General features: G+C 36.1%; 1 protein-coding gene across 11 annotated transcripts in view; it reads left to right on the top strand.

Annotated features, from left to right (window-relative positions):
* The window catches only part of LOC138703319 (ubinuclein-1-like), a 720,147-nt gene that overhangs the window by 252,615 nt on the left and 441,403 nt on the right, over positions 1–26,129 (top strand). The window lies entirely within an intron of this gene.

Raw genomic sequence — 26,129 nt, 5'->3', positions numbered from 1 at the left:
TAATACAGTGTGTCCACCATGAACCTGACACATTTCATTTGGCTGCCAAAAATCAATGAATGGAAATAAGTTTGTAACAAGCATTGCAATATGTAGAGAAACTGTGGAAATTTCGTTGGCTATTTTTAAAAACCCACGCGAGACGTTGTACGTGGCGCTGCGGTAGCTTAAGTCAAAATGGCGACAGCGCAAGAGTGAGCACAAGCGATCTGGTGGTATGCTGGAACAAATTCGGTGATTCAAGTGCAACGCAACTTTCGGCGCGTGTTCCAGAAGGACCCACCATCACGGAACACCATTAAGACATGGAAACAGCACTTTTTGGCAACGGGAAGTGTGGTGAAATTGCATGGTGGCGGTAATGTACGTGTATCAGAGGAGCGTGTAGCAGCAGTGAGACAGGCGTATGAACGAAGTCCACGCCACCAGTTCGACAAGCTGGACGAGAACTGCAGACGCCGAAGTCCACGGTACATAAGATACTGCATCGCTCTCTTGGGTTTCATGCATACAAATTGCAGTTGGTTCATGAACTGAAACCAGATGACGGTAATAAGAGGCAGGGATTTGCTATCGATATTGTTACAGCACATTGATGAAGACCCAGCATTTTTAACTCGCATTGCTTTTTCTGATGGGGCCACTTTTTATTTATCGGACAAAGTCAACACACATAATGCGCGTATTTGGGGGTCAGAAAACCCACGCTGCATTGTGGAACACATTCGTGACAGCCCAAAATTAAATGTGTGGTGCGGATTGATGCACAATTTGATCATCGGCCCCTTTTTCTTTGCGAAACAAACAGTTACGCGCAATACCTACCTCGACATGTTGGATCAATTTGTTGTGCCTCAGTTAATGCATTTGCAGCCGAACGTAGTCTTTGAACAGGACGGCGCCCCACCACATTGGAGCCTGATCGTTCGAGAATTTCTCGACACACAATTTCCCGGTCGCTGGATTGGGCGTGATGGACCGACAAGATGGCCACCTCGATCACCGGATATTACCCCACTAGACATTTTCTTGTGGGGATATGTCAAGAACAAAGTGTATACAGGCCGCAAAATTTGTGATCTTCAACAGCTACGCGGCCAAATAAGAGATGCCGTCAATTCCGTTACACCCGAGATGCTTCAGAAGACCTGGCAGGAAATTGAATTCAGGCTAGATGTTCATCGTGCAACGAGAGGATCTCATGTTGAGGTGTACTGATTTTTTTAATAAAACTTGGTGAGTTACTCTTGATATTGCATGCATTCTTTTCTTCTTACCCCAAGCAGTATGAATTATACAGCAATTTCAAATGTGTCAGGTTCATGGTGGACACCCTGTATAATTTTGCGGTTTCTCTCTTTTGGCTTCAGTTCGCCTCTTCAGCTAGGGAAAGTGTGATGACAAAAATTTGTCGATCACTACCCTAGAACAGAATGGAGAAGGAAAGATTTCAGAATGCAGCTTTGTCTTTTGACTTTGCTTTGCAAATGAGAAATTCCAACTTGTAGAACATATAAATTGTTGGACTATGTGTTTGTATATAGTAGGAATCACTGTAATATTCCTCTGCCAAGGAATAGAGACTTCATATCTGATGTACCACTTGAGCTGAAAACACATTATGAGAGAAATGGAAAAGGAACAGTGATAGAGAAAGATATAAATAGGTGAATATATGAAATTGAAGATAGAGAAATTGAGAGTTGCAGATAGTGTGTGATAAAATGGAGAGAAGATGTAGGGAAAATGAGTGAGATACAGAGTTATGCCTAGTTTACACCTGACGAGTATTCGGCGAAGGTCACTCGTTATGCTACTCGGCTGAGCAGCCATCATGATCGAGTAAGCATCTACATGCATATAAGAGTTACAATTAGTCACTTCATTTGAAGCATTGTGAAGCCTGAGCAACATGTGTAACTGGAGAGGTCGTCGTAAATTGAGCAAAGTTTTCAAGGTCTGCATCATTTGAATAATAAATTATATGGTGCGTGGTAAAAAAGAGTGTACATCAGAAATTTGTGGTTTTGAGGTATTGACTTCCATGTAAATATAAAAAGTGTGCTTCTTCAGATGGTACAGAGGGCATATCTCTCTCTTCTTCCATAATGATGTAGAATGTCAGATATCCAGTCCATCATAATTATATTGATCTTTATTTAAAACTTTGTCTGCTCAAAACTTCTAATTTTTTGCTTATGCTCTTTTTACCATGCACCAAAGAAATATCCTTGCAATGATAGAGCTTCGGGAAGTTGAGTTAAGGACCCGAAAAGATGATTATGGTCATGACAATGGATATTACATAGAATTACTCACAGAGCTGCAGTTAAACTTCCCAGAGAAGTGGAATATGAAGATATATCAGAATATAGATTACTTTTTTTGGAATGGATACAGAACAATTTGATAATTCATTGTGAAATATGGGACCTTAAGTTCAACGATCCAAAAGTACACTGCATACATTTTATCTTTCCACACTCGCATGTGTTCAGATACGCTGTTGAATGCTACTTCCACTCTACATCCGTGAGCATAGAAAGATAAAATGTATGCACTATATTATGAAAGATGCCATGTTAGGAAAGGATGTTACAAATTTCTCTGTCTTTTTTCACCAGTTTTCGATTTCTGCAACATCTGTTTCGAGTGCCCAAGGCAACTATGTCAGCATTATTGTTGCTGTACTGCCCCACTTTGCTGCTATTACATTACAAGAGATTTAAATCAAATATAAAAAAAAAAATCAGTCGATTAAAATGACTTTGATTTAAATCAATCCACCCTGATTTAAATACAGTGTCGCATAACCTTTGGGCCACTCCTGTAACTACCATTTATACTTCGTGTAGTTTTGTGGGATTTAATCGATTAATCTAATTGATTAATCGATCAATTTCTATTGTAAGATCAATCAATCAAAATACTTAATCCAATAATCGAGTCGATTAAAATTAATCTGTTGTAGTTGATATTAATTATTATTTTGTTAATACAAACTCGTACTAAAAATTCCGACAATATTTCTCTCTCGGAAATTGCTTACTTAAAAGCACAATGGTACTGTTATTTTCTAACTGTAAACCAGGCAGCATAGGTAAAATATTTGCACAAACTCTTCAGAAAGAGATGGAGATATAAGGACAGTGACTTACTCTACCTCTATTGAAAGTTGAAACACAATGCGAAACCCTTATTAGGTTTAAACTCAGTTATGTCATATGAGAATCTGAGAGGTAAACTCGGTGAACTAGATTTAAATTGAACGATTGTGGAGAAGTGCTTGACAAAAAAAAAAGTTTTTATGTGTTTAGTGATGCAGGAAACGTTGTTACTAAATGTAGAGGGGCACTTAATTTGGAGCATGTGAATGCAGTCACATGTTTAAAATCATGGATGAAGCAGTATTAACTAGGTGAGTCTTCATACTTTTTGTTATTTATGTTTGTCTCAAAAATTCCCAGAGAAATTAACACAGTAAATTATAAGTCTCATAATAAATGTTAGTAAGTAAGTGTGGTTTTAGACGTAATAGATCAACTGTTGAACATATGTTTTATATTCAACAGATAATGGAGAAAAAATGGGGAATATAAGGGTACAGTGCAACAGTTATTTATAGATTTCAAAAAAGCATATGACTCGGTTAAGAGAGAAGTTTTATATGATATTCTTATTGAATTTGGTATTCCCAAGAAACTAGTTCAATTAATTAAAATGTGTCTCAGTGAAACGTACAGCAGAATATGTATAGGTCAGTTTCTGTCCAATTCACTGTGGGCTAAAGCAAGGCGATGCACTATCACCTTTATTTTTTAATTTTGCTCTAGATTATGCCATTAGGAAAGTTTAGGATAACAGAGAGGGTTTGGAATTGAATGGGTTATATCAGCTGCTTGTCTATGCGGATGACGTAAGTATGTTAGGAGGAAATCCACAAACGATTAGAGAAAATACGGAAATTTTACTTGAAGCAAGTAAAGAGATAGGTTGGGAAGTAAATCCCGAAAAGACAAAGTATATGATTATGTCTCGTGACGAGAAAATTGTACGAAATGGAAATATAAAAATTGGAAATTTATCCTTTGAGGTGGAAAAATTCAAATACCTGGGAGCAACAGTAACAAATATAAATGACACTTGGGAGGAAATTAAACGCAGAATAAATATGGGAAATGCGTGTTATTCGGTTGGGGAGCTTTTATCATCCAGTCTGCTGTCAAAAAATCTGAAAGTTAGAATTTATAAAACAGTTCTATTACCAGTTGTTCTTTATGGTTGTGAAACTTGACTCTCACTTTGAGAGAGGAACATAGTTTAGGGGTGTTTGAGAATAAGGTGCTTGGGAAAATATTTGGGCTAAGAGGAATGAAGTTACAGGAGAACGGAGTAGAAAGTTACACAACACAGAATTGCATGCATTGTATTCTTCACCTGACATAATTAGGAACATTAAATCCAGACGTTTGAAATAGGCAGGGCATGTAGCATGTTTGGGCGAATCCAGAAATGCATATAGAGTATTAGTTGGGAGGCCGGAGGGAAAAAGACCCTAGGGGAGGTCGAGACGTAGATGAGAAAATAGTATTAATATGGATTTGAGGGAGGTAGGATATGATGGTAGAGACTGGATTAATCTTTCTCAGGATAGGGACCAATGGTGGGCTTATGTGAGGGCGGCAGTGAACCTCCGTGTTTTTCTTAAAGGCCAGTAAGTAAGTAATTAATTAAAATAGTTGTTTTGTAATATAACGGTACAATATATACACATATACAACATTTAAAATCTATGCTTATCACCGAACAAAAGTTAAATTTAACAATAATTGTGTATTACAGTAAATGACGAAAACAATATCGAGGAAGAAATAAACAATAGAATTGTTATGGAACATAAAGCATATTTTGCAAATCTCATCCTATTCAAATGCATCCAAACAAGCAAAATTAAGACCATATTTAACAGTAATAAGACCAATTGCAACATATGCAAGTGAAACCTGGACCCTAACTGAATTGTCTAAGCAAAAGCTCCTGGTTTTTGAAAGGAAAATACTAAGGAGGATATTGGGCGCAATAAAAGATGCAAACGATGAGTGGAGAATTAGAAATAATAAAGAGTTAAATATTTTAATACAAAACCAACACATAGTAAACTATATCAAAGTGCAAAGGATGGCATGGTTTGGCCATATCAATCATATGGACTAAGGTAAAACAGTTAAGAAAATATATAAATGGAACCCTATCAGTGAAAGAGCAAAATGAAGATCAAAAAGTAGATGGAAGGAAAACATAACCAACGATTTGAAAACACTGAATGTAAAGAATTGGCCAAATCTTGTTCATAACAGAAAGGAATGGCGTAAATTAATTGAGAAGGTCAAAACTTCCAGGAGGAGAAGGAGGAGGAGGAGAAGAAGAAGAAGAAGAAGAAGAAGAAGTGTATTACAGTATATTAAAACATTTTTTCAACTCTATCAAATCTCGATTAATCTATCGATTAAGATTAAATTCAAATAGTTAATCGATTAAGTATTTTGATCGATCGACAGCACTACTTTTGTGTTAGTTATCTGAAAATAGTTTAGAATTTACGTTATAGGATTGGGTGAAGGTTATTTATGTACCAGCCACTATAGGAACTTTCTAAAATACCATGAAAATGCTTTGGATTTATATTATTGATAGTAGAAATTGATGTGATCATTGGGAGAGCTATATGTTGACCCAACCCGCCCTAAATACATACCTTAGTTGTATACGAAAATTGTCGTGTGGGAATGAAGAATACGACCATATTTCGTTAATGTGACAGTGGGTTTCATATCGTCAACGTAGTAATAATATTACACACCTAATCTAACCTAACCTGCCACATAATACTACACAACTGTAGTAAAATTCCTTACGTTCAGTATCATTTCATTTGCATGTATTGCCAACCCTGCTACTCGTGTCAGGGAGCCAACTAGTTGAAGTGGATCATAATGCCAAGAAGAAAATATGCGACTTTCATAATAATTACATTTAATTCGTTCAGTGTATGTTTTCTGATATATTAAGTATGTTAATGTAGTGATAATTCCATATATATATATATATATATATATATATATATATATATATATATATACACATACACTACGTGTTCAGTTCAAAGTGTGTCATGGCTCGCTGTATGACGTCATGTGGCCAGTCGATGAGCCTAGACAATTTAATCTTCCTACACTTCCGCAGAGGCGTATTACCTTTGTGCCAGAGAAGTTGCCTAGCAAGTACGGCGTTCATTCTGAAGAGATACTTACCGATACGTACGGTAACGCCGGTAGTGGCAGGAATGTGAACTGTTTGGAAACACGTACTGAGGTGAGTTTTTTTTCTTACGTCGGGATATGGGGAGAGGGTTAAGACTATTACTTTACAGTATTTGTTGACATTAACTTCGACATGGACACGGAGCATTTGATTTGTGTTGTGGAATGTTGCCGTACGCAACCGATGATAACAGATACCCTGCCTACGACTTGCCCGAGCAAAACACAGTTCGAAAGAGGTTGTGGTAGCACACAGACCATACAGGCCGCCATCTGTTGCTACGGCGTTCAAGTTATATCGTACACGTTCTCAAGTTCAGATTGAACGCCTTGATTAATAGGCTGAAACTCGCTTCAAATCGTTGACTCACAACAGTGACGTCATGACACACTTTGAAATGAACACCCAGTATACAGTATATAGTACAGTAAGAAATGAAATTTGTTGTGGCTATGATAAAAGTATTGACAATTGGTTTATAGCACCACATTGGCAGTGATAAAAGTGTACGATATTCATTCAGTGGCCTGTGAATATTCTACCTTGTCCTAGGATTGATCAAAACCTGGCATTTGGAGTAGTTAGTTAGCAATTATACATGATGTTATAGAAATTTGTATTAATACGGTGTTTTATGATTAATTACGTGAATTTGCTGCAGTCTTCATTCTGATTGAATTGATATTGCGGTGGTTTCTTTTCTTTCTGCATTTAATCCCATAAATTTGTGCCATTTTTCATTCAGATTCAAATGTTATTGTGGTGGTTCCTGTCCTTTCTGTCACAGTTTTCTACCATTTTGTCACTTCCCCTTTCTTGCCTAATACTTATTTCTATAAACGTGCACATGCTTAGATCGGTGTATGTAAATTACAATATTTCGTTGTAAATTGTTTTGTGTTTGAAATATTGTAGCTACATCTTTTTGTTGGCTCCAATCATAGAGGGCACTGGGATTTATGTTCTTGGAATGCATTTATATTCCTTGTCACATTATCTTTGTTCGGTCTCTGCCTTTGCCTCGGAAGTTGAAAACACTCAATATTTTAATATTGTTGGTTGAGTTTCGTGACATAAGAAGAGGTGGAATAAGTGGGATTTGAAAGTGTTTTGCCATCACAACTCCGAACTGTGACAGCTCTGGAAAAATCACTGTGACAGACAATAGCGATTTTGTCACAATTTTTGTATTCGGATGATTCTTCGGTGTTGCGAATGTTTCTCATCACGAGCCCATAGATGTTTATGTTAATCGCTCTGCGAATTAATAATAGGCCTAATATACTGGTGCAATAAATATACCAACAATAACTGATTAGCGCAGCAAGTATAACAAACAAGCTCTCGGCTGTGTTATCACGATGGGTGGGCGCGTATATTCGCCTAAGAATATTTACGAATAATTCGGGGAATCACAAATGATTTAGTGAATCATGCATGGAAAAATGTAGTGAGTGTATTTGGCAATATGTGGACGTGGCTTGAGTATCAAAGAATTACCGACGTTAAACTTTTGAGTGAGATGATAATTAGATCCCAGTTATGTTGTCTGTCAGGTTAGTATGAATCTTCTAACCAGAAGTTGCCTGGAGCTGTCACATAATACATACATCAGTTGCTATCGCTATGAATCTCATATTGGTTGGAAATGGCTATTTCTCGGAGATTTTCAAACACAGTCGGAACCAGTGACAAACCTACTACAGAGACTAAATCACAGGTCTTCAAATCACACTTCACTACTAGACATGAGAGGCATAGAAGTGGAGGTCCCGATTTCTATCCCCGACGTCGGAGTGAATTTTTCTCCATTGATAACTACCGTCACTGTCGATAAACTGCCTGTTCTAATCTAGTGATTTCACATAGCCAGTGACATGAAAGATTGCAGCACCGAACGTCTCATCTTTACATTATGTATCTATAATGTTCTACATAAGTATTTCATGTTTAAATCCTTTATTAGGTCATATTTAAATATGTCAACTTTACGTCGATATAAAATCTTACCTGGTAAAATGTAATGAAAATTCCAGAAGACCAAGAACCCCAGTTTATAACTTCAGAACCTTTCTGGACAAAGGTTGTGAATGGCAAACGAAATGGGACACTTTTGCGTTTTTCTATTTCCTATGCTAGTCAGCAAAGGTCTAACAAATTTCAGTACCAGTAACTCACTGATTATCTGTTGATTTTTCTTCTGATACTACAGCAGTGTGCATTGTGTTAGCGGCAAAGTGACATGTGTAGAAAGAGTTTTCACTAAGCAGTTCGATTTTTCTTACAATAAGCGAAGGTAGCCCCAACAAATTCCTGGAGGTGTTTGATTAAACCTTACGAAGCATAGTTTAGAATACTTAAGTCCTCTTCTGTCCTGGTGACGAATTATGTCCATTAATGGTGTTCATGTCCTAGAGCGCTTTCAGAATAAGAAGGCATATAAGGCAGAGCTAGTTCAGGCCAGTCTACATCGACTAGCCAATGCTATTGAGGCGGTGTTGCCCAGTTAAATCGTCGGGAAGCCTCGCTGAAGTGTCGCGTATTACTTTCTTTCTTGCGCGCACAATAGTTATACCCAGGATTGTATTTTAAGCTGTGTCATTTGATTGAGCTACGAAATCTGAATCTGACGGTACAAGAACGGAATTCGTACGTCACCTGGTTCGCATGTTATCGCTTAAACTGGCAATATGCTGTGAAGTCTCTCGCTGTAAACAGAGATAGATTTGATTTCTTTTCAAATTCAGACATGGACTGTTTTCTGTGTGTACTGAAGAGCCTTTATTGAACAATAATAATTACATACAGTAGTAATGTCTCTTGAAAGGATTCAAGTGCATCTAGTGTTTCGTATGTTACACGCAAAAGGAAAATTCTACACTCACAGGCAAAAGTAATATTACACACAGTGTAAGAAGAAATATCGCAAAAAGTATGAGGTAATTGGTTGATATTGTAAAGATCAACACCCTCCTCCCTTTTTCAATTATTAATTATAAGAAAGAATATTAACAAGCTCCCTTAAGAACAATGGAACTTTTTAAGATGAAACAATAATTAATTACATTTCCAGTGGCACAACGACGGGGGTGGTGAGAGGGTAAGATTTACACCAAAAAATTTAGAGGTGTAAATAATACAATTTTTACACTCCTAAAATATTAGAAAGCTTTATAGTACAGTTTTTACCTTTCTTTGTGGCCAAAATTTGAAGTTTATAATTTTTATTTTAGTTTAATGACATAGAAGAACTTCAAAGTAACAAAAATAACAAAATTCTAACTATTGCATTGAGGCAATGACACGAAGTTAATGTTCTTTTTGTCTGTTCAAAACATCACAACAATGAATTGGACGGAGTTACGCAATAAGAAACTAAGCGACAGACACCTGTTTTCGAGATATTGACCATTAAAGTAAATCTGGTTATTTATTAAACATTTTACACAAGAACTATTATAACAGTCATACTATTTAAAAAAATAGCACAAATAATAATAAGAAAAGGCTAACCGATTTTTAATATCAGACCAGCAGCTGAGTTTATTATAAGTGCTAGGTTTTGGTTTTTTCTATTTATCGATCGAAGTATTATTATTAAGCTGTTGTTATGAAGAGGTCTGTCGCTAATTTATTTCAAGATCACAATAAAAGAAACGACAAATGGAAGAGAACGGTATATATTCTGTGTAATCTTCACTTTGTTCTTATCAGAAGTGGGCATTTTGTAATTGATTACACGATTACAGTCACAATTACTAAAGCTATTATTTATCAGAAGTGCGAAGGAGGTAAAAATATGAGTTTCAACATCATGTTGTAAATTTATTTTTTTATTGTTTACTATAAACTTTATAAAAATAGCATTATAAATCCCCTCCCATCACAATGATGGAAAGAATTTTCATGAAAATTACACACAACAAAATTCTTACATCTTCCCCAAACAAATTACGTTGTTGCGCCACTGCACATTTCACTTATAAAATATATATTGCCATGCTAGAGTCGAGGAGATTTTATAATTCCATTTTAAAATCTTTGAGTTACGGTACATCTATTATATTCTATACAGTGTACACTTTTACTTAATAGGCTATAGAATGTTTACCGTCAATATTTCCGATACGATATTATTGGGTTGCGGTTTTACATTCACTTGTTTATATACTGCATTATACTTTCACTCGTAGGCTTATATTGTCATAGACCACAGTGATAAAATATAGAACCCTGAACCTCTAGGTAGGTGTAAACTAGAAATTAAATTAAATTAAACTAGATAGGTATGCATAATTTTAACAGAGACGAGGAAAAGAATCTTCATTTTCAATATGAGTAATAAATTACCTATTTAAAGGTATGCTAACGTTGTACGATGCATTGTCCGCCCTTACAAAAATACGCTTACTGTAACGTTCTGTTTCCTCTGGAGAAATGAAGAGTAAATTCATGATTGCTGTGCAAGGAAGTTTGGACATTTGAATGCACTTTCTCGCTTACAGTTTTTCAGGCGAGAATATCCACATGCCAGACAGTGCAATACAACCTCCAGTTTTTTAAAATTAAGCAACTCTTTCTCTCTCATTACGAACAACAAAGTACACTACGTTTTTACATATCTGTCGCTTTATTTCTCAAGCTATTGATTCCAAGATCTACCGATTTTTAAAGAGACTAAATAATGAAAATTGAGATAAAAATGACTTTAGTAAGAGTATTTAAACATAAGACACAATGATGGAAACAAGACGCTCCTTCCGCTAGCGGATTTTTCCGTCCTTGTCACACGCATCTGCTGACTCTGTCTTTCACATCTCACGCAACATGTGCCAACGCTGTACAACAGCGAGCTCTGTATTGGCTTAGCCCATATGCCTTCTTATTCTGAAACCGCTATAGGTATTGAAATATTACTGATGCACATATCGCAGTTCACTCTTTCTTCTATCACGTGTACTAAATATCCACATACCAGAGTTTGTGAGACTGTTTGTAAAATTGATATCTATCCTACAATCAGGATGTCGAAGTTTATCCGGAATACACAATACCTGATCTGAGAGAACTTGATCGGAACAGTGATTTATGTCCCAATTGGAAGCACTGTTACCATCTGAATTTATAGCTTTCCCATAATAATGAAATATACAGGGTTGTTTCCGATCTCTGATAACGAATTTGAATGGCATCATGTGCATCAGGAGTCACACAAAAGCTGAATCTCATAGTCAGAGTGCATGGCGACTTACAGCAGAAATTCCCAAGAAAATCTAGACTTTTTGGGAGGGGTACATTACGATCCTTTGCAATGCCTAGTACAGTTAAGTGAAAATAAAAGAAGCCTGGAATAAACGAGTATCGTTATTTCCAAGAAAGGCATCTTCTGTGTACTTAATAAGATTGGTAAAGCTCGAATGGAATTAATTTGTATCATCTCTTGGGATGCAGCGATTTGTAATGGGGTGGAGGGTGGATTTGCTTGCTTTTTCCACTCTGGAATTAATCCCATCCGAGCTTTGCCAGTCTTATTAGGTACACATAAGATGCCTTTCTTGGAAATAACGAAACCCGTTTTTTGCAGGGTCCTATGATTTTCACGTAACTGTACTTGGCATCGGAAAGAGTTGTTATGTACCCTCTCAAAAAGTCTCGATTTTCTTGTGCATTGCTACTGTGATACACTGTGCACTCTGATTATGAAATCACTCACTACTGCTCTGTCACCTCTCATCGCAATTCAGCTGTCAGTGTGTTTCCTGACGCACATGACGTCATTCAAATTCGTTATCAGATCAGAAACAATCCTCTGTATTGTTGGCGATATTTGTAGATTTCGAAGTTGTCATGAGCAGATTTGACAATTATTCTCTTGATTGCGAATGCTGCTGTACATGTGTCATGTCATTGCTACTGACAGCACTGAATAAAGCTTATACAGGATCGCTAGAAAATCTTCTGGTGAGGACATGAAGAAACTCATTGTCAAGAAGGTGCACTACACACTGGACTGTAGAATTGGCTGTAAACAAAAGAGCATAAGCAGTCTCCTTCGTTAGTCCTTGCAAATTGCCTCATTTAGATTAAATTTAAATTTTCTCTATATAGTCACAGAAGTCGTCTTTCAACCATTGTAGTCTTTCTTCATTTGTTGCATAGAAATACATAGAATCAGGATTGTCTTGCCGTAGATGTTGACTTTTGTCACGTACATCGTCCACTTAAAAAAAAATACATTTCATGAAATTTATTGTTGAAGTGGCATTAGCAAAATTCAAATTAGTGAGAAATCGAGTGTGATAGTTCCTCATGAACTCTATTATGGAAGTCACTGTAGGGGAGAAAAGCTGAATAGCAGAAAGAACATTCATCTTCTCGAAAGAGCTCAGTTCTATGTTTTCTTGTAAAATACCGAACTAGCTTAACAGTCAAGTCTTTCTGCAGTTGATAAATTTCCTTCAAGTATTTTGAACTTATTGTTCCTTTGCCATCAGCCATTTCCCTATCCAGAAATTGCGACCTCACATTTTTTATGAGGTGACTATAATCGAAACTTAGATAAAGTCATCTCTGGGGACGGCAGGAATTCGGAACACAAGTGCAGAGATCTCATTACCAAAATGTTTAAACATGGAATGGTTGGTTCTATTACTAATCTTAAGACATGAAAGCCACAATCTTATACAATTTTGATTACTTTTTCAGTAAATAGAAAAAGGTTAGGGCCTGTATACTCCTTACAAGAAAATAAGCTGCAGGGATGCTGTATAGTGTGTGCAGCGATTTTAGCAGACGGATTTTGTTAATCTTAACTCCATAGTGAGTTACTCACCGATGCAAGGTTGGCTGATATCTCTGTCGCAAGCAAACTGATGCTGGAATGAGTAGGACATAAGGGTAAACATACAGGCCCGAGATCCGAGTGGACTTGGATGGACAGTCACCTCCAAAAACTATGCACATATAGCTAAACTATAGAACTATAATAGTCTATAATGTGTGCATATATATGGAAAGGGACCAGTTCCTTGCACACATTTTCGAGATAATTCCAATTGCTGCTGGATAGTTTTTTTTCTCGGTACTATAAAGGTATAAGACAATCTACTGTATATAATAAAAAAAAACTATTCTTTAATCAACAGACTGACTGACTCGTTACCTCATCTCCATAAACCCTGTGTATAGGTTTCTGTTAATCCTTAATCAAAAGATAAGACTGATGGCCGGTTTCTCCAAGTATTGTTAGAACACTTAATGACTGTTAAACCCTCAACAGATTGTTAAATACAGTTTTTTCATGTCTTCAACACCAACAACATTATGACCACCAGGTGACAATAATTACAGGAATGTGTTTGTAGTCAACTGTACACAAAAATCCGAGGAGAATTCCGTATCATATAAAATTCTCTAATCACTCTCTCTGCTTCAGGTCCATGTAGAAATTATATGTAATTTCATCTTAAAGAAGCAATTGATACTGAAACATTTTATTATTTACTCACTGCGTATTTTGAAGCACTATTGACATTGACTATATTTGAAAAGATCCAGTAACATAGAATCTACAGTTAATAGTAGCTGGTGAATTGGAACAAGTGGCCTATTTCTGTTTTTAGGATATTCAAATCTGACTTCAATTTCTTGCCACGTTGAGATCGCACATTTTCTCAGTATTAAATGGATAATAGCTCAGCATCGAAATAAGCGTCAGTATGATAATCAGTTGACTTATAAAGATTATATTCCCTATATTAATATTGCAAAATATCTTTTAAATTATATATTACCTGTCTTATGGCCGGTTTCACAAAGCTTCATTAAGGTTTTCAATGATTCATTAATTTATTTACTGGTTCATTAAATCATTTCTATATCTCACCAAGCATCTTTAGCCTAACGAACCAGTAAAACTATCATTAAATTTAGTGATAGAAATTTCCGTCTTTAAATTTTTAATTATTCATTAGTTGCAGTATAAAATGGCAGAACGTTTCGACGCAGAATTGTTATATTTGGAACTACTCGAAAATTAAGAGTCAAATGGAGATAATGTTAACCATTCAAGAAACGATCATTTTGAAAATTTGAATGACACAAAAATTCACAAAAGATACTGCGTTACGAAAATCATGATGCCGGTACTCAAAATTTTAGAAGAAACTGATCATTGGTTAGAATATCATAAAAACGGCTGAGACAAAGCTGAAACTAGTCAACTAGGTAACATACAACTGAGTTTTATTTTAAGACATGAAAGTGATTATTATAACTACATACCGGTACCTAAGAAATATTAGTAAATTAATACATAATGTGCATTCAAACATAACAAAACTTAATTGTATGTATTTATTCACACTGCAATGGGTATATATCCGGTGGCAGTAGTAACTAATTACACTCAATAATGACAATAATAAACTTGTTAATTAAAAATACACTTAATAATACTACCAATAATTAATACTAACAATAATTTATAATAATAATAATGATAATAATAATAATGATGACAATAATAATAATAATAATAATAATAATAATAAATAAGAATAATAACAAGGAGCATCCTAAATTAAATGAAGCACGATCACTTAAAATAACATTTAAAATAAATGTAATTTTTATCTTAAATCTAAGTTCGAACTAAAACCCACGAGTATGATATGTTCATATCTGCACAAGTACCTTTTCACATTACACTCATTTCGCTGTCAACTCACTCACTGCACTGGAACTAGGACACATTTCACTGATTCTATCCTGATTTCACTAACACTTCAAAAACATTTCACTGTTCAAATACTTTGCACTGCCACTATAAACTATAAAGCTTCCCTGACAGGAACACGTTTCACTGACACAACACACTTCACTGACACAACATAATTCTTCACTGATACAACACTTCAGTAACAAAATATCATTTACATCCTTTACATACTGTGTATAATTATCGTCTATTAGTAAAATCCTTAAGCCTATTTTTAAATACGTTTTTGGTTGTTGGTAAAACCTTTAGTAAGTCTGCAGGTAAAGCATTCCAGTCCCTGATAGTACTATTGAGAAAAGAAAACTTTCCAGTGTCCATCCTCTGTCTTCTTTCCCTCAGTTTATATGAGTGGTCGTTCCTTGAAGAGTAATTTGGTGGTTGCAACCTGTTTTTTATTTCTCTCCAGGCAGGCTCACCTCTGTATGTTTTGAACAGTGCGCATAATCTAATTCGCGTTCTCCTGTCCTTGAGTGTGTCCCATTTTAATGGTGAATTTTTCCGACAACACTTGAGAGCCCGTTTTTGAATCTTTTCCAGTGTCTTAATATGTTCTAATCTGTAAGGATCCCAACATGCAGCACCATATTCCATTACTGGACGTACTAGAGTTTTGTATGCAATCTCTTTGGATTTATCAAAAGCCTTTTCTTAGTACCCTCATCACAAAGTGTAACGCTCTCCATGCTTTTCCCGCTGTGTCCGTAACGTGTTCCCCCCAGCCGAGGTCGCTGCTAAATGTTGTTCCGAGGTATTTACATTTGTTAACTTCCGGAATGGTTTCACCCCCTAACGTATACAATGCGACTATTTTATTTCTTTTTGGTATATTAACTTTCATTTATTAGAATTATATTATAGCTAGCGATAAGATATGTTTGCACTGGCTTTAAAACAGAAGCGAAAGAGCTGGTTTCTTGGAATTTATAATCGTTTTCTTTCCGATGGAAATTATATTTTCCAGCAGGATAATCATCCCGCACACACCACCATAAACGTTCAAAGACAGTTCACGGAAAAGCATGAAAAAGAGGAGGATTGACAAATATCGAGACATCCCATCTCAAAATCCAGATCAGTTCTGGGATCAAGTTCTGGCTACCTGGGAAGATTTCGCTAAGGACCAGAACTATTTCCGCAATCTGGTGGACTCAATGCCCCGAAAATGCCAGGCAGTGATAGACGCCGGTGGCATGTGGACAATGTATTAGATCCACATGTGTATTTCTTTTATTTTTCTTTAATTTGTTTGTTTATCTTTGTTTTATTTCGGGAAGAAAATTGATCTCCGAAGAGTTTTTTAAATTCTCCTAGTGGAGCCAGAGTTGCGAAATAATTCGTTCCACTACACAAAATTAAAAAAATGAAGAAAGGTAACATGTACGAGGGGGATCCAGGAAATAACGACCGTTCGCGCATACCCGCCGGGCAGCTGACTCCCCTTCCTTGTTTGAAGGTCAACTGGCTTCCTTAACATGTGTTCTCATAATGTTGTGAGTACTGGTTGCAACAAGTCGCCATTGTGCATTTTGTGTTACTTCAAAATGAACGACGTGATTGATAATCCCGCCGACTGTGAGGTGAGGAGTGTGATTCGATTTTTGAATGCCCGAGATTTGAAACCTGCAGAAATTTACCGGCAATTGAAAGAAGTGTATGGTGATACTGTAATGAATGAAAGAAATGTGAGAAAATGGTGCGAAATGTTCAACAATGGGCGAACAAATGTCCACGATGAAACTCGACCCAGACGCCCATCACTCATCACAGAAGACCTGAAGACTAAAGTGAACGACATAATCTTGCAAGACAGGCGCACATCACTCGACGAATTGCATATTGCCTTTCCTGACATGTCTCGTTCTTTGCTTGGTGAAATTGTGTCGCAACATCTTGGCTACCACAAAATCTGTGCACGATGGGTTCCACGGCAACTGAGTGACCAACACAAAACTCAGAGAATGGCGTCAGCATTGACATTCTTGATGCGATATCACACAGATGGAGACGCCTTTCTTGATCAAATTGTGACTGGTGATGAGACCTGGGTGTCTCACAACACCCCAGAGACCAAGCACCAATCACGTCAGTGGCATCATCCCTCATCACCCAAGAAACCGAAAAAATTCAAACAGACTCTCTCAACACAAAAAGTCATGGCTACTGTCTTTTGGGATCGCAAAGGTGTTCTTTTGCTGGATTTCATGCCAAAAGGTACTACGATCAATGCAAATCGTTATTGTGAGACTTTACGAAAACTACGGCGAGCCATCCAAAACAAGAGGCGAGGAATGCTTTCGAGAGGAGTTGTGCTTCTTCACGACAACGCCCGCCCGCACACTGCTGCTTCAACTCGAGAATTGCTGGATCAATTCAGTTGGGAAATCTTTGATCATCCGCCCTATAGTCCAGACCTTGCTCCTAGCGATTTTCACCTTTTCACTAAGCTGAAAGACTTTCTGGGTGGTACGCGTTTTGGAAGTGATGAAGAGTTGAAGAAGACAGTGAACACCTGGCTTAATGAACTGGCGGCAGAGGAGTATAACACGGGAATTCTAAAGCTAGTGAACAGATACGACAAATGTTTAAATGTGGGTGGTGATTATGTAGAGAAGTAAAGGAAGCTTCAGTTATGTAACAGACTTTGTTTTTTTAAATAAATATATTTTTTTAAAATTATTACAACAAAACGGTCGTTATTTCCTGGATCCCCCTCGTATAAAAATTAGTTACGTTAATATAAAAAAAGTTATCGCCGAGAATCGAACACGGGCCCCAGAGATGGCAAGCCAACTCGCTACTGACTGCTCCTTCGGAGAGCCGTGACGTAACCAGCGCGACGAGGCACATATAGCTCCTCAGCTTGAAGGTTACGGAGACAGCGCACATATAAACGTACTCGTGTAAATATTTTAATGTTCAGTACTAATTAATGTTTCATTTGGACTGATTTACTGAAGCTTGGTGAAACCGGCCCTTACTCTAAACATTCCTAAAAGAGAAACATAACATATTATTTTCACAACTTTTGTCTGAACAGCTGTGGTGTTATCCGCCATGTTTAACTGTTTGTTAAATGAGTTAACGGCCTGAAATCCTACATTTAAAGTTAACAAAGTTAAGAATCTGTTAAGCCAAACTGGTGTTGAACAAATGGAAAAAACTGTATTTAACAAACTGTTGAAAGTTTAACAGTCGTTAAGTGTTCTAACAATACTTGGACAAACCGGACATTAAAAAAAAAAAAAACAATTTCATGTAACTCCTTCAAATAACTTTTGAGGTTTTTTTTTTTTTTTTACCTAGCAGAGAAGAGACACAAAGGAGTTTACGGTTTTGAAAATTCACTAAAATACATTTAACTAGCCTGTGCAGAAACTTAGAATTTAAAATAAGGTTACTCTCTACAATTCTGGTTAAACATTCTTAGATTTTTTAAATACCATCTCTCTCCTATGGTATTAGTGAAAAGGCAGAAGGGAGTAAAAAGATCTCATGTCATCTGAACTCGACAAAAGTCTATATCTAGGTATCTTTGTGAGCACAGAATATGAGTAAGGTATTATTTTGTCCTAATTTGTCCCTAAAGTGGAGGAGTGGGATAAAAATGGGCGAGAAATTAAATTTGATATCAGAAGGGTTTTCGAGACGAAAATTATGAATAATAAAATTTGTGCGAATTCAATATGGCAGATTCAGTACTATGAATTAAAAAATCGAAAACATCAGATAACACAGATAGACACAAACACATTTAAGGGGGTGTGTAACATCTTTCGATAGTATAAATTTAGCAAAATCCAAAAATTTAATTTCTACATATCCTGAATTAATTTTGTGCTGGAATTTAGTGTAGTCATCAGCCAATACATCTAGATTAATGAACAATCTTTTAGAATCCATTCAATATTTATTGTGAATTTTAGTTATATTTTTCAATTTGTGCAATTTATGGAGTGAAAATTGGTTTCTCCGATATTTTGTACGATTTTGAATATTTTAAAATGCTTTCTTCTCTGTTTTATTCACAATGTGTGTGTTAAGACCCTTGATCAAAATATATATATATATATATATATATATATATATATATATATATATATATATATATATATATATAAATGTTGTGGGATTTAATCGATCAATTTCTGTTGTAAAATTCATCGATCAAAAGTATTTAATCGAATAATCGAGTCGATTAAAATTAATCGGTTGTAGTTGATATTAATATTGTAAATTTTAAACTAAACAACAATGTGACTTTATTATCTCAACAATAGGATTTGCTCTCCACACCGTAACACAGTATTCGTTAGTGCACTTCACTGTAGACAATGACAATTTACTTGGACTATTACGAACAACAATGAACTGTTAATCTTAACTAATATTTACAAAGCACTATTTACAACACAGAACGGTTAGTTCTCAGTTCACAGCTCGTTTGTCTTGGCTAGTTCTTCTTGCTCAGTCACTCGCGTTCACAGAATCTCGAACCGCAGACCTTCAGAGACGATCCACTGAACTTCAAACTCAGGCCCCCAACTGCGGTCCACTGCACTCGAACTCCGGGCTTCAGGCTCCACAGTTACGGACACAATTCAAGTTGCGCTCTGGTTTCGAAGCTGGCTTCACTGCTACACAAGACTGGCTTACTGACTGACTGACTGACGTTCACTTGCATCTTCTCTTTTATAACCAAACTATAGTTTCTCGAGAGTTCGCGAAAGATTCCACTCTCGAATAATCTGGATTTCCACTTCGACGGACTTCCGGACGATTCAGGAGGGTCCCCCCCCCCCTTCACTCCGCGCATAGCAGTTGCACGCGCAACCTCCCCTCGCCTCTCCAAGCCGCGCGCCGTCCCCCAGTGCTCCGTGGAGCCCATGTCGACTCACGCGCGACCTGCTCTCTTGCGGGAAGCGTGTTCGAGTTTCGAGGTGGCTGTCACAATATTATTATTTTTGTTAATACAAACTCATACTAAAAATTCCGACAATATTTCTCTCTCAGAAATTGCTTACTTAAAAGCACAATAATACTGTTATTTTCTAATTGTAAACCAGGTAGCGTAGGGAAATTCTTTGCACAAATACTTCAAAAAGAGATGGAGATATGAGGACAGAGTGACCTAGTCTACCTCTATTGAAAGTTGAAAGAAAACTTCCACCTTGTTGTCAGCTCATCTTCCTAGCATATAAAATACATACTTTTCTGAGATTCCATTATGTTATATGAGAATTTGAGAGGTAAACTCGCTGAAACGTTTGGATTGAAATTGAACGATCGCATGGAGAAGTGCTTGACAGAGAAAAGTTTTTTCGTGTTTAATGATGCAGGAAACATTGTTACTAAATGTAGAGCGCCACCTAATTTGTTATTTATGTTTGTCTAAAAATTCCTGGAGAACTTGACACAATAAATTATAAGCCTCATGATAAATATGTTAGTAAATGTTTAAAATAGTTGTGTATTACAGTATATTAAAACATTTTCGAATCGATTAATCGATTAAATTCAAATAGTTAATCGATTAAATATTTTGATCGATCAACAGCACTATACAGTGAAACCTTCTCATTTACGAAATAGAAGGGACATAACAATCTCTCCACATCTGGAAGGTGTCCTTTATTGGGAGGGAGACTCCCCAACCTAACAGTAAATTTATAATATGCATGATTATCTCTTCACGCTTTAAATGAAATGTATTACTGTAGTTTAATTCTAAATATAGTATACTACAGTAAATTCTTTCCAACTTTGAACTACAGTAGATAAGACCGAAAAAAGGAAAATACAGTACTGTGCCATGCAATTTTATTCTAGATCTACAGTTATACACTACTGTAATTTACAGTTTTCAACTTAATCTTCACATTCAGGTGCCATGTCTCTCGAAACAGAACTGACTGAAGTGAAGAGAATAATTCTACTAACCCTATCAAGTGTCGAATACAATTTCACGATCGCGGAAACCTTAGACCCATCAGACAGGTTAAATTTTATGACTTTGTTTATCCACCCGCTTTCAGCTAACGAGGGGTAGTCGCTGAGCTAGTGATAGTCTGCGAGACCCTTAGGCCTACTGTCTGCTTTCATGTTAAAGAATTTTTGTACTAAATTTTCCATTTTTGTAACGCATTAGGTCTTGAAATCCAAGTTCTATCTGCAGTCAAGAGGTAAAGCAAGCTTTAGGACTGTGAAACATCTGTCCGTGTCCGTGTCTGAGAGTGTCCATAAACGGGAGTTAAATTTATCATTATTTCTGTATTATTTCAGTTAGGACATAAAAATCTGTCCTTATATGAGGAGTGTCCATATCTTGGGGGTGTCCGTAAGGAGAGGTTTCACTGTATTATATCTCAGAAATATATTTTCTTTCACTGCGAATAATTGTAAAATTTATTTTTTACGTAAAGAATTATCAATGGAAAAAAAAGAGGTTAAAATTATAAAACAATGCTTGTTTTCTAGTACGACATGCAGTTACATGTAAAATGTCATAAATTTATTATCTTGAAATATGTCGAAATTATGAGGGAAATGGATTTGGAAAATATGTTACAGAAAATGAGCGACAAATGCATCGAAGATGAGAAATTCTGTCCATATTTAAATTTCCAAATCAATTGATACAGTCTCAAGATTTAAGTAATAACTCGGAAAGTATTAGAGATATTTAAACAAATTTTTCACTATGCTTTTGAGGAAAGTTTATTCAACAAAGAGAAAAAAAAAATCCTCATTTCTTTAGGCATATATGCCTGCTTAATGGAAAATTGTCCTGTTCTTCTAGGGCGCAGATGAATGTTGATATCTGCCTTCACAGTCAGTGTATAATATTTTAGTAGCTAGTTCAGTTGCATAAACATCTACAGATGAAACAATAAATCATTTTCTAGTAAAGAATAACAACTAAAAATGTGATTTTTTTTTTTTTACAAAAAATACCAAATTTTCACCCACCCCTTTCCTTGTGGTGCTGAAGTTTACGAGGCAAAAAACGAAAAGAATAATTAAAGTCGCCCTTCGTTTCATAAGACTGACACAAAGAAGCTAAATTGCTAACACAGACTATGAAGATGGTGAAAAAGTTACACATTTTCTGCATTCCATAGTTTGAGGTCATCTTAATAGATACATCCATGCTAATGACAATGGTGATGTCCATGCCAATGACAAAGTAGTTATCTTTGATTTGTCACTTGTAGAAATTAGATTGTAGCCCTACTGCCCCCCAAGTTTGGACTCTTGACATTGAACATTTCAATAAGTAAATTATTTTAATTTTGCTATTGTTACACTGAATTATACATAAATAAGGATTTAAATCAGTTAACAGTGGATGCAACAGGTGTAGGAATTACCACGATAAAAAAAATCATCCATCAACCTTGAAAACTATTGGAGTTAGACTAAACATCACAAGAATCGAATCGACGACTTTCCTCATGACCTATTGTTCAGAGACCGCTTCATTGTCTCAGGATTACCATTCCTTGTAAACACATGCTATGTATGAATTAAATCATTAAATTAAACTCTCATATTCATCTTTTTCCATTAATACATTTAGAACATGAGGCTTCTTGCTTGGTTTATTGAATTGAGTATTTTCTTATTTCAGCATGCCTCTTCTTTCAGTTATTTATTGCTCTTGAAATCGAACATGTAGATTCCTCTTGTTTCCGTGACTCATTCTTGTACTTCTTGAATCTCTGTTATTAATGAAGACAATTCAACACAACAGCTGAGAGCATTATCGTAACTCATTCATGCAGCTCACACTGAACAACATTGTCTCGTCTACTGGCAATGTCATCTAGGTCACCTGCCAAAATCTCTGCCTCCAGCTGTACTTGGTTGAGAGCCCACTCACAACAAAGCAGAGTAATTTGTTTGCTAAAGTCGAATTAAGGCCAATATATTCATCATAAACCCCCTCAGGATTGACAACTCCGAAAAACTTACCACTCACTCTTTCATACAGCAACCTTTTTTTGATTGCCATTTCATCGGCTATTAAGATACCTTTTCCATTGGTTGAAGACTGTCACATTCAGCTCTAAGTCTGCATTTAATCAATGGTGAAATTCCAGTATCGCAATCAGTGTTTTCTATATCCTAAAGTGGAGTGTGAAGGAGCTGACAGTAGTTCGGAATTTCGAGAGTATTCATAATCCTTTGGGGATATTAATCTCCATGATCTACAATAACGAATGCTCAACTCTGACCATTCCGTTTTTTTCGTCCAAAATTATTTAATTGGTCCACTAAATTTATGGCTTTGATATCCTATTTGCCCACAGCATCTTTCAGAGCTGTGGCCTTGTTAATTTCAGTGTGACCATCTGATTGTTTTTGTTTTGAACGTCGCTTTCCAATTCCGTAATTTTCTTTTGAAGTCTCAGAATTTTGAAACAAAACCTATTAATTTCTCTTGTTTGATACAGATTTGCAATATTTCTTGTATCAATATCTGGTTTAATTGCTACATCACATATTTTAGTGTTTGTATCTTCATTGCGGATTTCAATTCTTGTGTCCTGACAGATATTTTCTGAAGTAATCCAAGAATGTATTTTAATTAAGAAATTTATAGTGTTGTATTTATGATTTTATTTGAAAAATATCCTATTAATTAGTTTCAATTTTGGCATAACATTTTTTTATATTAAATAGGCCTACATACCATTGTATATGCAGACGCAAACTTCACTGTCTGCTCTGGAGACAGCAAGTTCCGTTCACGATTTCTTCTCCCTTGGTTGTAGGTAACTTGGGTAATTTGGAAATTTGCTTGGTATGACATCTGGTTTGAAAATGTCCTTCCACAAATTTCTTTGTAGTCTTCTGTGCGAGAATGGAGACTACATGCACGAGAATGGTCAGCGGAAATCCAACTGCTACATTAACATGTGCCTTGTCTAGAAACTGCCAAAAACCACTTTTCTCGAAGTTCGATTGAAAACTTCGTTGATTCGATCTACATAATGGGACACAACAATTTACCATTTTCAGAAACCGAAAATAACATTAAAATAATGCATACACAACCACGTGCAGGACATGTGCTATTAGTACTGATGCAGCCTTGACTACTGTACTGTAAAGGCAGATTGTAGAAACACAGCTGCACACAGCTTTCTATACAAAACTTAAGCATAGAATAGGCAGTTTAAAGATACAGAGAGTAGTGCTGTTTACGTAGCTACAATTACAATATCTCAGACACAATACAGTTTATAACGAGTTATTGTAATATGCATACATCAAGTTAAGCATGTGTAGGCCTATGGAAAGAAGTTTTAGGCAAGAAAGTGAAAGGGATAAAAAGGTAGAAAATGGTGACACGAAAAAAGAAAAGAACAATCATAATATCATTTGAATCAGAATGAGGAGTGGAACAAATTTATGGAATTAAATATAGGGCATCTCATAATAAAATATCATATTATTACGAATTTCTGTAAAACACTGTGTAATTGCTAACTAGTACTTCAAATGGTAGGCTTTGATCAATTCTACAACGTAACTACTTAACTATTTTTAGATACACGAAAGTATATGGTAGTTACAGGTTATGGGACACTGTATTTAAATTACTGTATATTTCTTGTATTGTTGTAGATTCTAAGAAACTGTCAACCTTTCATTGATGATTATCTGTAATTTACCTAGTTCTTAACCCATGCTTGCAAATTAGCAGACACAATTCAATGATGTCTAAATTGTTATTAAGATAGTAATAACATGGGTACCTGAATTTGGAAGAATATCACCAAAAATTTATGTTATGCAATGAATATTTCAAATTTTTAAAACTTCGTATTACTCGTGTTTGGAGGTATCTATTACGTTTTCTCTTATAAATCAATTATTTTTTGAAATGATATTCATCATCATGAGAAAGTATCCTTCCTGGTGCCGTACAGTTGGATTGGAAACAAACCCCACCTCCTTCCACTACCAGAGGAAGCTACATATCCATGTGTAATGTGCATTTGATGCTAACTTAAAATAACCTGGAGCATGGCCTTCTATATGCCAAGGATAATGGCACACTGCCATGCCTATACACATTGTTGTGATAGACTGGAATTATAAAATGCCACACAGCCACTTAACGTTACTGCAGAAGAGAAAAGTTGCTGCCTGGTTTGAACTTGGATAGTGTCCTCAAATTAAGCGTTTATTCCATAGACGAAGTGTTTCCAGACAGGTGGATCGGTTGCACAGGCCCAATCTGTTGGCCTCCATGATCATCTGATTTGACTCTCCTGGACTTTTTTTTTCTGGGGATTGAGCAAGAACCGTATCTATGCAACTAAGCCATGCACCATTCCTGAATTAATGGAATGAATTGAACACATGATGCAAATGGTTATGCCTGGCAGGCTTGCCAGAGTCTGTGTAGAGTTGATACGTCAATTACATTTGTGTATTCAGTAGAATGGGAGACATTTTGAAAATTATACAGTATAATTTGTCTACAATTGAAACTATTTTTACATTTGTGTGTTTTAATAAAGGTTCTTTCTTGTGAGAATGAACATCATTTGAAAAAATTATCCAAAATAGTTATTTTTCGGTAGACTCATTACTTATGAAAGACCCTGTATTATGTTTGCTCTTAGAAGATACTTCTTCCTGAATACAAATCATGGTATAGGCCCACCAACTTCTTATTATTGATTGGAGATGAGATCGCTGCTATCGCTACAAACAAGAAACATGCAACGAGCTAAGTAGTTTGGACTTCTGCTGTCGGTAATTGGAACTTGACTGGCCTGTACTGCATCCTTTTAGACTTGAAGACCGTGTTTCTGTACGTATTGTGATTCACTATTTGGTGCCATCTGTCAATTCTGCAACATATCACCTAGTTCCAACAGAGTCTGCTACAAGAGCTCCTCTGTCCCCCTGGGACTTCTGCAGCTTCCTCAATTTGATATTATCTGTATGTAAGTCATGTTACTACATCCTATTGCATTCAGAGTCGGCCTGAAACTATTGAAAGGTGATAGAT

Source organism: Periplaneta americana, chromosome 7, assembly GCF_040183065.1.
Source record: "Periplaneta americana isolate PAMFEO1 chromosome 7, P.americana_PAMFEO1_priV1, whole genome shotgun sequence".
Classification (NCBI taxonomy): Eukaryota; Metazoa; Arthropoda; class Insecta; order Blattodea; family Blattidae; genus Periplaneta; species Periplaneta americana.
This window is presented reverse-complemented; position numbering and strand designations above follow the sequence as displayed.